The sequence below is a fragment of the Crocodylus porosus genome, unplaced genomic scaffold (assembly GCF_001723895.1).
Source record: "Crocodylus porosus isolate Cpor-Errol unplaced genomic scaffold, CroPor_comp1, whole genome shotgun sequence".
In the NCBI taxonomy this organism is placed as follows: Eukaryota; Metazoa; Chordata; order Crocodylia; family Crocodylidae; genus Crocodylus; species Crocodylus porosus.
The window spans coordinates 13,335,710-13,348,941 of record NW_017728921.1 but is presented as its reverse complement, the minus strand read 5'-3'; the positions used below and the strand labels follow the sequence as shown (position 1 = coordinate 13,348,941).

Here is a 13,232-nt window from a genome sequence, read left to right as displayed (position 1 = left end):
CCCACCCACCCCCAACTCAACAGGCAAACATCTGTTGGCTCAGGGGATGAGGGAGAAGCTGTTACTCATGAAGTGCCTCGTACAGTATAAAGTGCCATGAGTTAATAGTGCATCCCCTAAACATCTGTAGGCATCCTTAATTTGTATCTATAAAGGGGCATTCAGCATCAGTTCTAGGACCTGCCTAGGCAGCTCCATCTGTAGATGTGACTTATATTTCTCTATCTATATGAGCATATTCAACTATGTAAAATACTGGCTTGCGATTTTACTGAGACTGTTGCATGAAATTTTAAATGGCAATATAGTCTTAAACTTGGCTGGCTTTTTGACAGATTTGACTTAGGAAATAAATTCACAAGGTACTCTTTAAATATTTATTCTAAAAGTTCTCTTCAGAAGTCAGATCTGAAAGCCAAAGTATTTTTTGAAAAAAAAACTCAGAATGTAAAAGTAAAAATTTAGAAGACTTCATAAATAAAATAACCACGCTTTCTGCATATGTGATGGAAAAACAGACTCATACTTAAAGGAGAAAGCTGAAGGTCAGGAAGTCTAGGTTTCATTCTCTGCCTCCTCTTCCCTTTGTGAGCCTGAATAAGTCATTTATCCATACAGTGTAGTTTCCTGCCTGGAAAATGGGGAAAATAACCACCACTCTTCCAGAGATGGTACCATCCCAAATCATTAATATTTGTACAGTGCAGTGAAGGCTTCATACAGAAGATGACAGATGTATAAAGTATTATTCTTAGTAATGTTTGTGTTGTGAGCTGTCTTAATTTACATAAACTTGTCAATGATTTTACAAAGAATAAGTAACTCTTTCATTAAAAATGAGTAATGAACTCACTTATCACTCTGATCATGATAGATGTGAATTTATGCCCTCACCAATCACTTCCTAGAAAGCACTGATTCCCAGAAAAGAGCAGAGCCACTCAAAAGAGTGCTGAAAGTCATTTTGGCTTGCTGGCATGCTTCCTGTATAATGTTACTTTTTTACTCCTGTCCATTTGAGTTGTAAAATACCATGAAGACTCTTACAGAGTTATATGAACCTTTTTCACTACTGCTAAAGTGGTGATCCTTTTCCTATGTGAGTTTACATTTTAAACTGCATAAGGAATGGAAATTGCATGCAAGTTTTGAAGACGAATTTGTGCATAGACCTTTGAGCCCTACATCCATTTTTGATAGGTGGGCATTAGCATGTTTCCATGCTGAAAGTGAAGGCACTTGAAGGCACAATGTAGGTCACCTTAAAATACATTTGCACATCTAGAGATGTCAGTCTTTAGGTCCAAACTCACATACACAGTTCTGAATACTGAAACATTTCAAATCAAGCAACAAAGTCCCACAGAAGGCACATAAGGCAATAACAAGCTATCCTGCTAGCAAAGAGTATGCTTTTAAAGTGAAGGTTATCTGAAAATGTCAGTAACTATTTTATTTTTGACCAATTCCTATTTTTTCAAGTTGTATTGCTACCTACAGGTGAAAGGCACCATTTAACTAAATATATAAATTAAATACCTATACATAAAAAAAAATCTTCCTAACATTCCTCATTAATATTTTAGGAAGGTCTGATACCCACTGAACTCAATGCTAGTTTATGGTCTGATCAGGTTGGAGTATAAAACTAGTTTTCATTATATCTTCTGCTAGTAGTTTATTGCCTTTGATACATATCATATAGATCTACAGATCTATAAACCATAGATTTAGATGTTAGGGTCACAAGGGACCTCAGTAGGTCATCAAGTCCAACCCCCTGCCCTGGGCAGGAAAGAGCACTGGGGTCAGACGAACCCAGCTAGGTGCCTGGCCAGTCTCCTCTTGAAGACCCCCAGGGTAGGGGAGAGCACCACCTCCCTTGGGAGCCCATTCCAGATTCTCGCAACCCGTACTGTGAAGAAGTTCTTTCTGATGTCCAACCTAAATCTGCTCTCTATCAATTTGTGGCCTTTGTTCCTAGTTACTCCAGGGGGCCCTAGTAAATAGAGCATCTCCTATTCCCTGCTGCCCTCCCCTGATGAATTTATAGGCTGAAGAGATCCAGGTCCCTCAGTCTGTCTTCATAGGGCCTTGCCTACAGGCCTCTAACCATACAAGTGGCTTGCTCTGAACCCTCTCAAGATTCTCCACATCCTTCTTGAAGTGCGGCGCCCAAAACTGGTGCAGTACTCCAACTGCGGCCTGACCAGTGCCGCATAGAGGGGAAGCGTCACCTCCCTGGACCTGTTTGTCATGCATCTGCTAATGCATGATATGTTTGATAAAGTGCTGTTAGCCTTGGTGATCACTTTGTCACATTGATGACTCATGTTCATGTTGGAGTCAACTTTCCACTGCTGTGCTGCTGAGAAGGGCATCCCCAAGCCTGTAAGCGTGTGGGTGGTTCTTTTTGCCCAGGTGCAGCACTTTGCACTTGTCTTTGTTGAACTGCATCCCATTTCATTCTGCCCATTTTTCCAACCTGTCCAGATTTTTCCAACCTGGATCCATTCCCTACCCTCTGGTGTGTTAACTTTGCCACATAATTTTATCATCTGTGAACTTGGACATGGCGCTCTCCATGCCCTTGTCCAAGTCACTGATGAAGTCCTTGAATAGCACCAGTCCAAGGACCGAATCTTGTGGGACTCCACTGCCCACATCCTTCCAGGTCGACATTGACCTGTCTACCACCACTCTCTGGGTGTGACCCCTCTAAGCCAATTTGCCACCCACCTGACTCTGTAATCATCTACATCACAGCCTGTCAGTTTAAATGTCAAATCATATCACAGTTCCTCTAATCTGGTAGTTGTTTGGTGTCATGCCTTTTAAGAAGCCATGGAGACAGATACCTGTCTTGCTTTAAATCTATTTATAAAGAAAAACCATATACAGATGCTGCTCATGTTTCCCCAGACCTGTTCACAAACCCCCTCCATCTTGCTACTTAAACTGCGGACTGCTATCAGGAGGAGGGTGGGATAAAATTGATCTTTTGGTTCAGATGCCAAAGTGGAAAAAAAAAAATGTTCAATTTGACCCAAATTTGCAGTATAATAATGGCAGGGCATTGGGGGCACCAACCCTGGACACTGAACCTAGGAGGGTGGGTGTTAGAGTGCAAAAGACCAGCAGCTGCACGGTAGTAATGCCAGCAGCACAGCCACTGATGCTGCCCCAGCTACAAGTGCCCAGTTACACCTCTAAAAATCTGCAAACAGTTTTGCCCCTTAAGTTTCTCATATGTCTTCTTCAAGATGCAATCAGTGTCTGCTGAGTTAATCAACTAACTATCACTGTCATGCAGTATGACCCCTTGCAGAGCACAGGCCATAGAACCACATACATCAGTTCTTACATGCAGCACACATGCTTGCGTGCTACATGTAGGATCTGTGTATTTTTAAGCTTTCCTGAGTCTGAACAGAGTCCAGACACAGTCTCAGGCTCCAGGTATCTACTAACATGTGAGAGTACAAATTTCTAGCACTGCGCTGAGAGCTAAGGGCACTTTTTACATGTGCTCCAACACGTTCTGATTAGAACAAGCTTTAATTAAAGCGCCCCTGCTGCCATTTTGAAATGCAGGACACTAAATACACGAGACACTGCAGGCATTTTAATTAGAGTGGCAAGAGCTGCTCTAACTAAAACGCCCCCATCCCCTACCCTGGAGCACCTCTATAGGCACCCTAAGATCCCGTGTGCCTAGTTCTAACTCCCCCTGTTTCTGACTCTCACAGTCTCTGTTTGCCAAAGGGCTGTACAAATACCTCATCTTATTTTCCTTTTGTCTTGTGACCATCTAGGGTGCTCACCAGTCCCCCATCCATTCCTTGGTTTCCACTGCAGTTGGTAAATTCAGCCAAGTTGATTTAACTAGCTCTTTAACCAAGAGTGCCTCTATTTGAATGAAAGGCCATCAAAGACTACTGGCCTTCCATTATTAGCCCTCTAAAATCCTAGAATTTCTCCTAACACCCCAGGTATATTTCAGCTGACCACTCAGGTGAAGTAAAAGCACAAAACAATTTTTGTATTTGAAAGAGTACAGAGAAAACAAAATGGAGGCTATAGTTTGATATAGAGACATACAGAATTTATAATATCAAAAGAAAGCTCTAAGTTGTCAACAGATAAAATCCTCGAAGTGTCACAATATGTTATATGTTGCTGGTAGGTGTTGTAAGGCTTTGGTCCTTTTCTGGTCAGTGCCTTGCTCCCTAGCGATGTCAAGGTGAGACCGCACCTTGGGGCCACCTAGACGGTTTCGAGCGCTGCCCCTACTTGCCTGCCACATCTTTGATGTTGACTGTTGGGAAGGCAGTTCCCTGTCCATGGTCCCAAAAGGGGTCTTGACCCTGGTCTTTCTTTGTGGGGCTCCAAACCTTCCCTTTACCACACCCTTACCACATCCACAACCTGGGAACACACTGCTCTCTGTAGTCTTCCTTTGGGATGATCTCTTTTCATCCACATTACCCACCTCAACCTGGGTCGGGTCCTTCTGGCCGTCAATCTCTCCCGAGTCGATCCCTGGTCTCCAGATCAACTTTCGGGCAACTAAGCCTGCCCTGGCCTGGGGTAATGGTAACTTAGGTCCTAGGATAATTCTCAATTGAAAAAGGTATTCGGCGTCTGCCAACAGGCACCTAAAATCCTGACTCCCAGGACACCTCTGTCCCCTGGGACGGGAGAGGGAATCTGTCCATCTCTCTGTGTGTTTTTCCTGGGGCCCTACTGACTAGGAGCCAGTCACTCCTGGTCCCACCATCTGGTGGTACGTGCCACTTCCCCATAGGGCTCTGATGCAGCCACCACCTGCTCCTCCCTCTTCACCAGGCTGCCCACAGGGTTTAGCTGTCGCTTATTGCCCTCCCTGCCGCAGTACCCGAGTTCTCCAACGTGGCTGTGGTTTTGCCCGGACTTGTAATGGAGAACTGCTTGTCCACGCTGCGGCTCTCCAGTGATCCTTGTGTCCCAGAGCTCGGATTCCTTGCTCCTGCAGCCAGGCTTCCCTGGCTGATGCTCGGGCTTCTTTCCCCGTGATTGGGGCTGCTGGCACCTGGCTCCACTGCCTGCATCTCCCGGCCGGCATGCCATGGCTCTCCCTCCGCCCAGATGATTCCTTTCCCAGCTGCATTTTGAGAGCCTACGCTTCTCCAAAGCCCTGCTCCTGGGGCTCGCCGATTCGCAGGCTCAGGTAGCTCCGGAACTGCCAAGCCTGTGTCACCATATTCCCACAGCTGCCACTTGTCTCCTTCCCTGCGGTAAGTATCGGGGCTTGTCGGGAGGGGTCCTGGGCCATGTTGGGGGTGCTTTTGCCTCCCCTCTCACATCATATTTTCCAGGTATATCTGATTGCTTTACATAATGCGAACTTTCTGCTTCTGGTATCTCCTTTGTTTGTATGAAATGCTGCTGACTTTGTCTTGACAGATTTCACATGAACTTCATTTTTTCTCAAGTCATTTAAAGGTTTCTTTAGCATTAACTTGAATATAATAAACCAAATTTAGACAAGTCTCTCAGCTTTCAAAAAAAGCAGCCTCACCCTTCTGCACACACACAATTAAAGATCATGATAAGACCATCACGAATACATTTATCCAAATGAGACCAATGTGTGATATACCTAAGAGACACAGGGTTCTCATTTAGACCCATTCAACCATATTGAAGGCAGAATTTGGTCTCATCGGGAAGCTTTGAAAACTCATATAGCCCCAACAAGATAGTCTTGGTGAGGAGACCATTCCAGGCACAATTCACACAGAGGAAATCATGAGATTTGGACTGCAGGTAATGACATACCATAACAGCCAAAAAACACTAAATTCTGGCTCAATACATTTCAACATCACCTAAACTAGCTCTACGGAATTGTTTTAAAGAAGCTCTGGGAGCTGTACGTCAGCCGCAGTAATTCATTTATACAAATGGTGGGTGTATAGACTCAAGGGAAAGACTGCCTTTAAAAAATTACTTGGCTCAGATATAGTGTAAATGTTAGACTTGCAAGCAATCTTCATGAATCACACCTGCAAAATGCAAGATGCTATATAAACCAATGTGACATGCTTGAGACTTTTTTTTTTTTTTAAACATATAACAGCCTTGCAGTTAAGGAGAATTTTTATAAATGGATCTAATCAGTTCTAAGCATGAAGCAAATCAGTTAGGAGTTGAATAATATTAAGGAATCTATTAATTACAGAAAGTAAACTTCCAGGTTTGAGCTTGCAAAAACCAAAAAAGCTAACAATGATGAAACCCAAAATAAATGGTCATTAGTTAATGAAGGGCAAGACAGAAGCACACACTGGGCACGTCTACACGTGCCCCTACTATGCCATTGTTACTGTGCTGTCATTTATTACAGTGGTTCTCAACCTTTGGTAGCTTACGTACCCCTTGCCAATCAATGGGGCAAAAGCAAAACTGGAAATCCCACCATGGCACTTCTGGTTTTGCTGCCACGAGCCAAGTCCCACTTCTTCCTTACGGACCACAGCCCAGGGCAAAGCAGCCTGCACAGGACCTCCCTCCCTGTCCCCTGGCACACTGACACTGGGGAGTAAAAGCCCAGGTGACCCAGACGCAGAGGGGTGGCAGCCGAAACTTCTGGCTCAAACAGGCAAAGACACCTCCAACTCGCCGGATGAGAGGGCAGGCCAAACTCAAAACACAGTACCTGCGTACCCCCTATCCATGTCTTATGTGCCCCCAGGGGTACACGTACCACAGGTTGAGAAACACTGATTTATTACTTCCTTTTGGAAGTATTAAATGACAGTGCAGTAACAGCCCGTACCACGCCATGCTGGCGGCGCACAGTTATTTTTAGCTGCTACATCACTATAGCAATGCGCTATACTGAGGAAGCATGTTGCTACAGAGATGTAGTGGTGGCATCATGACTTTTGCCCACAGACGCTACATCACTGTAGCATGTTGCTACAGAGATGTAGCATCACATGTAGATACACCCACTGGGTTATGGGGACAACCATATCATGAAAAGCACATAAAACAAAAGATTAAGTCAGGCAATCTGCAAAACATTTGAAATCACATTTGGGTGAAATTTTGTATATCATGAACTTTTTACAAAAGTAGAATGAGCCCTGAATATGCCTACCAGAAACATCGGGTATTGAGTTTGCAGGTCATATAAAAATGATCATTTATATCACTCAACTGTAGTCATAATCCTGATGATCTAAATATTTTTAAACAGCAGACAAGGCAGCTACTTTTATTCTTCTGAACATCATTCCAGGACACACGGACAAGAGACTTTTAAATGAATGTTACTCATAATGATACCTTTCTTCCTTAAAAAAATATTTAGCAGAAATTCTTACTACATAGTTAACATAGTCTTACCTGTCAAAGAATGCACACCACTGAAAAATGGCCACTGATGTAAGAGTGAGGTTATAACACCCAAAACTGCTGTATATGCACTATTGGTTCCAAACGACTGAAAAGTTTAAGTAAATACAGTTCTAGGAAACACAAGACCCATAATAAAAATCAAATAAATTCCTCTGAATTTTAGCACAGAACTGAGATTTGGAGAGCACCTTTGAAACTCTCTCACAAGCAGGGCACTGTTAAATCTAGGGCTGCAAAATTTAGCTACCATATTCAGTATGGATCTGATGCCAGTTGGTGTGCAGCACCTGCCAGTTGTATGAGGGAGAGTTTCGTGAGAGGAACTGCTGATGAAAGATGAATGGACTAAAGGAAAACTACCAGGCTGGCATGGTAAAAGCAGCTAAGATATCCTTCCTCCTACTAAATGCAGCATTTCTGAAACGAGACCTCTTTCTTCATACCAATTTAAATACAGCTACACCACTTTTTATGTTGCTCTAGCCATAGTAGAACATTATGAAACTTCTTGAAATGAGTAACATGACCAGGGCCAGCCCACAATTTTGGGGGCCCCCTGCAAGGTATAGTTTTGGGGCCCCCTGATGTGAAGAAGCCGGCATCAGTAGAGGGGTGGGGGGCACTGGTTGGCAAGCGGCAAAAGAACCCAGTGGCAGCTGTGGGGAGGGGGTAGGGAGGTAGGAAGCGGCCAGATGTGAAGCTGGTGGTGGCAGCAGGAAGAGGGGGGCGTTCAGGGGGCCCCTTGGCTGCAGGCCCCCTGAGGCCACAATTTTTGCAGGATAGGACGGGCTTGCCCCGAACACAACATTGAATTTAACTGGCCTATTCCAATGAAAGCCACAGCAATTCTATCGCTGACCTCAGAGGGTGACCAGCAAAGTTCTAGATTTGAGATATTCCAGCAGAACCTCAAAGGTTTATGGAAATTGCAATACAGTTTTAAAACTATGACCCACCCACCAATAACCAGTCAAAACTAACCTAAAATTATTTTAGAAGTAAACAGTCTGAGCCAGCAAGTTACACTTGCAGAGCAACTAGCTGACATACTCCCAGAGTTAACAAGCAATAAACTGAAAGCACCATCATTCAGAAAACATATAGCTCTCTTGATTAAAGGTGACATGTTCTTTAAAAAGAGAAAGCACATACCTAGCTCCTGAAACAAGCAAATCAGTCTTAGTCATGAACTCTATAAAAAAAAACAAAAAACAACTTCTGTAATGATCCTACAATTACTAGTCTTTAAGAAACACCTCTTTCCCTTTTCAAGCAGCTTTTCCATGGGTGGGTATACTAGCAAACTCATCTAGGGCTAAGATTTACAGGGCAAGATCACCTATACATTAGTTACCGTACTAAGAAGGGATAACTTCTCATCCCATCTCATCATGGTTCTCTCATTGCAGTTTAAGAGTCATTTCTCCCACTTTATCCAATAATCTGATTTTTTTCTAAAGATGCTAGCAAGGGAATATTTCAGAAACAGAAAACTGAACCTCTTAAAAACTCCTAGATTTGCATGACCCACTACACTATTTGTAAGTTTATATCTGTCTTTCACCTTTACCATTCCTAAAGCTAATGTTTTGAATTATCCCAGTGTGTACCTACTTTATTTACAGGGCTGTTGTATATGGCTTTTTCTTAGGTTAGCAAATCTCCATCTGGCTAGCTCTCCCTGGAGCAGCTCATCAAGTCACCAGAATTTAGGTACTTTATAAAGAGAAATACTTGGTCTTCAGCTTTGCCACCTACTCCATTCTGGTAAGAGCCCTTCACTGAACAATAGATAAAGTATCACATGGGTCAAGTACTGCAGAATGCCATAAAAGCTACTTCATCATCAAGTTGATACCTGCATGGCATGCGTGTGCTTTAGACAAACATGATTATTAAGTAAATAACATTGTTTCAAAAATGTTATTAGATCTTGATCCTTTGACTTAAAAAAAAAAAAAAAAAAAAAAAACCTCCACAAACCTTTTGCACTTAAGCTAAAGATATCTAGATATCGCCAGCTGGGTAGTGGTGCTAAATCCCTTTTCCTAGTGGGTCGGACCCTGAGAGACAACCTTCCACGCAACCTGTACAATTAGAGCACTGGAACTGATGACAGCTATTAAGATTATAGCCTTAACGAAGAGTCAAGAAACCAATTCACCTCTTTTCTAAAAGTGGGATACCAGCAGAAAAACATTTTGAAATGACCCATTTATGACATTTTGAAGGATATTATTACTGTTATATTACATACTGTTAATTTCTCAGCACTAATTAGCTAGCCATTTGTTTTTGCATGCTATTTTGCTATGCAAGCAAGCCAATTTACTCCTGCATATGTTACGCTTACAAGTACACTCAATGTAGTGATCCTACTGTTGACAGAAAGGCCACAAAAGATTATTTCCAGAAAAGAATTTTGTCTTTCACTACTTTTTTGTGAGGCAAAGAATGACATTTGTGATACAGTCTGGAAGAGCAAAGTTCAAGGGAGAGGGAAGCAAGAGTTTTGCATTCTAGATCCCATGGCCATAACACTCCGTGTTAATATGAGAAAAATATTCTTGCGTCTGATAAAAACTCTGATAACACTTACCACTCTTCTAGCCAACTCGATAATCTTCTTCCCCTGTTCACAAAAACAGACTCAATAGGCATGTGGACATCCCTGAAAACAAAGAAGAGATAAAAAGAACATTGTACAAGAAGCTGTGCCAGTGATCTGACTAATAACCTACAGACCAGAGCAAGGGGACGATTCAGTACACAACTTTTGAGCATAAAGAACTTTAAAAAATTGCAGTGTTGTCCCACTTTGGAGCAAACTAAAGACAGTTTTCAGGAGTGTTCAGAGTTAGCTGATAAAACAAGGTCACGGTAGACATGTCTAATTTCACAGATGCTCCTAGGTAAGTCAGAGGATAGACCTCCACTGAGACCTCTTGACTACAAAGTCAAGTGCCCTATAACATGTGCTAAAATAGTACTGTCTTTACCAAGTAACTAAATTTGTCCATAAAAATATATGACTTTGATATTAATCCTATGAGGCTGCATGCAGCCTTTCTATTCAGATTTGTCAAAATCTGAAATGGAAGGAATAGTTTGTTTAATTGTATTAGTTAATATCAACCTATTAAGGTAACTCACTATAGAGGAAGCCATAAATTAGTCTTTCTGAAGTGGAGAATGTGCAATGAGAAAAAAATAGTGCTCAGTAAGTACATTAAATTCACCTCATATAGGATTAAAACCACCAGAATATTAAGAAACATGTCAACCCACATCATGCAGCTTTTCTTTATGGATCACATACATAAATTTAACACAGCATTTTAATGAAGGTGCTCTGTTCTCTCCTGCTATTTTAGGACCAGCATAAATGAGTTCACAGTGAAGTCCAGTGTGATAGGTTTAGCTACAAAACTGTCTTTCCTCAGGAACCAGACTCACTTACAGAAGCTAAGAATGTGACAACTTCTCTAATCTATTAATTAAAGCTTTTGCAGTTCTTGTTGCAAAATAAGTGAAACAATATTGCTAATTGCCCTTGCATAAGATCAAACCAACAGAATTATTGGCCAAACAACTAAATTTGGCTCATTCTTGGTCAGCTGATCATATTTGCCTGTTTTGTTTTGTTTTTTAATTCAAAGACCATATATCTCAAGTTATTCTGACTGTTTTGATATTGGTCACCTCCCAGGTCACACTTCAAAACGAGAAATATCTGTTTCTGTGACTGTTCTCCAATCTGAAACTTGTATTATCATTTGACTTAGGGCTAGGAGGTAGCAAGTTAATTTGGGATAGTGAAAAAAAGGGATGGATTTTATTTGGACATTATTAAATATTGATCTGAAAAGATAATTTTTAATCCTTGAACTGTAACATTTTTTTAATCAAAAAAGAAAGCAGTGTGTCTGGACGTTACTGCCACAGAAATCTTAATCAATGTTAATTATTGATCAGGACACAAGGGTGAATGAAGACAGACATGGGGATGGATTTAAGCTGCAGGCCAGGCCTTTATTAATTTAGTGTACCTAGCATTGTAGTGAGCCCAGAGTGTGAGAACAGAGCTCCTGCTACACTGGTCACAACTCAAGTTAGACTCTCCTCAGCTTTTTGGTGGATTTAGCAGTCTTTCGAATCCTCTTCCACCATGAGGAATATATAGTAGCATAGAAGTCCTTGGTCTGCAAAGATACAGGTAACCCCTTCTCCCACAGGCACAAGGTCAATGTGCAAAATCCCAGGTGTCTATTTCTTCTAGGAGCTAGCCCTTTGGCCATTTACTCTCACTGGACACCACCAAAAGCTGCAATCCCTAAATATTCCTACATATTGTTAATAGTGATTTTTAGGTTTCACTCCCATTTTACCTAACTGTGCCTTCATGATGCTGTGATGGGGGTGAAAAATTGATCACACCTCTGCTAACTTAGACTAATTAGGAGAATTTTCTTCCTGACCCTCAAAGCACATAGATCTATAGCATACAAGAAACACACCTCCTCTGATACATGGACAGAGAGGGACAGCTAAAGGGAACAAGGGGTTCCTAAAAATCTAGGCAGAGATTTACATTAGTTAAGGCAGGGGTTGTCAACCAGGGGTACGTGTATCCCCGAAGATACGGCCCTAGGGGGTACACGAGGGCGGGCGGGGATGGAACACCATCACGCCCCATCCCATGCTGCCATGCAAGCGCTGCCCACCCGGCCGGACACGGGGCAGGGTGGAGGAAGCCTGCAGATAGCAGCTGCCACTGCTCCACATTCAGCCGTGCACCAACTCTCCCCCCACTCTGCATCCGGCTGCCGGAGGTACACTGATCCAAAAAAGGTTGAAAACTCTTGAGTTAAAGGGAAAGGGAATAGGGGAAGATTAGATTCTTATCTCAGTTACACTAGACTTATGCTCATTCGTCTCTGCAGCAGCAACTTCTGCAACTGATACAAAAATCCTAACCATGTGGCTAATTTTTCTCAAGGTGCAGACAAGAGTGCAGCTCCCTGCTGTAACTCACAGCACTTTAAAAGAAGTGCTATGAGTTACAGCAATCCCCCGGACCCAACTGACATTCACCATTGGATCCCAAGGGTTGGGGGATTCAGCTGCAATTAGACCCATACCTCCCTGCATTGAGCCACGGCTCTGACTTCAGAATGGGAAGGGGTTATGGGTGTGGAGGGAGTTTGGTCTGAAGTTTTTCAGTCAGTGCTGGAGGGTGAGGCAGGTAGATTGGAGCCACCTCCCTGCCTTGGAGGGGCTGCAGTCCACCTGTCCCACCCTCCAGCGCTGGTTGGGCAACCCCCAGAATAATCTCCCTCCACTCCTTTTCCCTCCCCCTCCCATTCTGAAAACAGCCCCGGGAGCAGGGCTGCCCAACCCTGCTCCTGGCATGCGTAGACACAAGTTAATGAAGGTGCTCTGCTTTGGAGCATCTTCATCTGAACCCTTATGTAATGCAGGTTCAGACTGTTGTGGGACGTGGCCCTTTTAAAGTGTGTTTGGTCATGGCTGTAGAACTCTTTCAGGGGCCAGATCAGGTGGAAATTGTCATTTCTGCCTGTGCTGTCAGTTTGCATAGACAGTAGGTCTGAAACTTCAGTCCCTGATTCAATTTGGAGGAGATTCGGCCCGATTTGGTGGCTGAATCTCTGAATCCAAATCAAATCAGAGGACCCTTTAATCTCTACGAATCAAACCAAAACCATCCAAATCAATTCAGAGAGATTTGGAGATTCGGAGATAAAGGCAGCTTTAAATGTTTTTTCTACATACCTCTAGGTAGCAGGTGGCGAAGTAGCAGGCAG

At 42.8% G+C, this 13,232-nt stretch overlaps 1 long non-coding RNA gene across 1 annotated transcript in view; it reads right to left on the bottom strand.

The window, feature by feature from the left end:
* Positions 1 to 13,232, bottom strand: part of LOC109313031 — a 116,675-nt gene that overhangs the window by 70,068 nt on the left and 33,375 nt on the right. Inside the window, exon 2 of the long non-coding RNA XR_002101953.1 lies at positions 10,007 to 10,078. This is a non-coding gene — a long non-coding RNA (uncharacterized LOC109313031). The remainder of the gene's footprint in view (positions 1 to 10,006; positions 10,079 to 13,232) is intronic.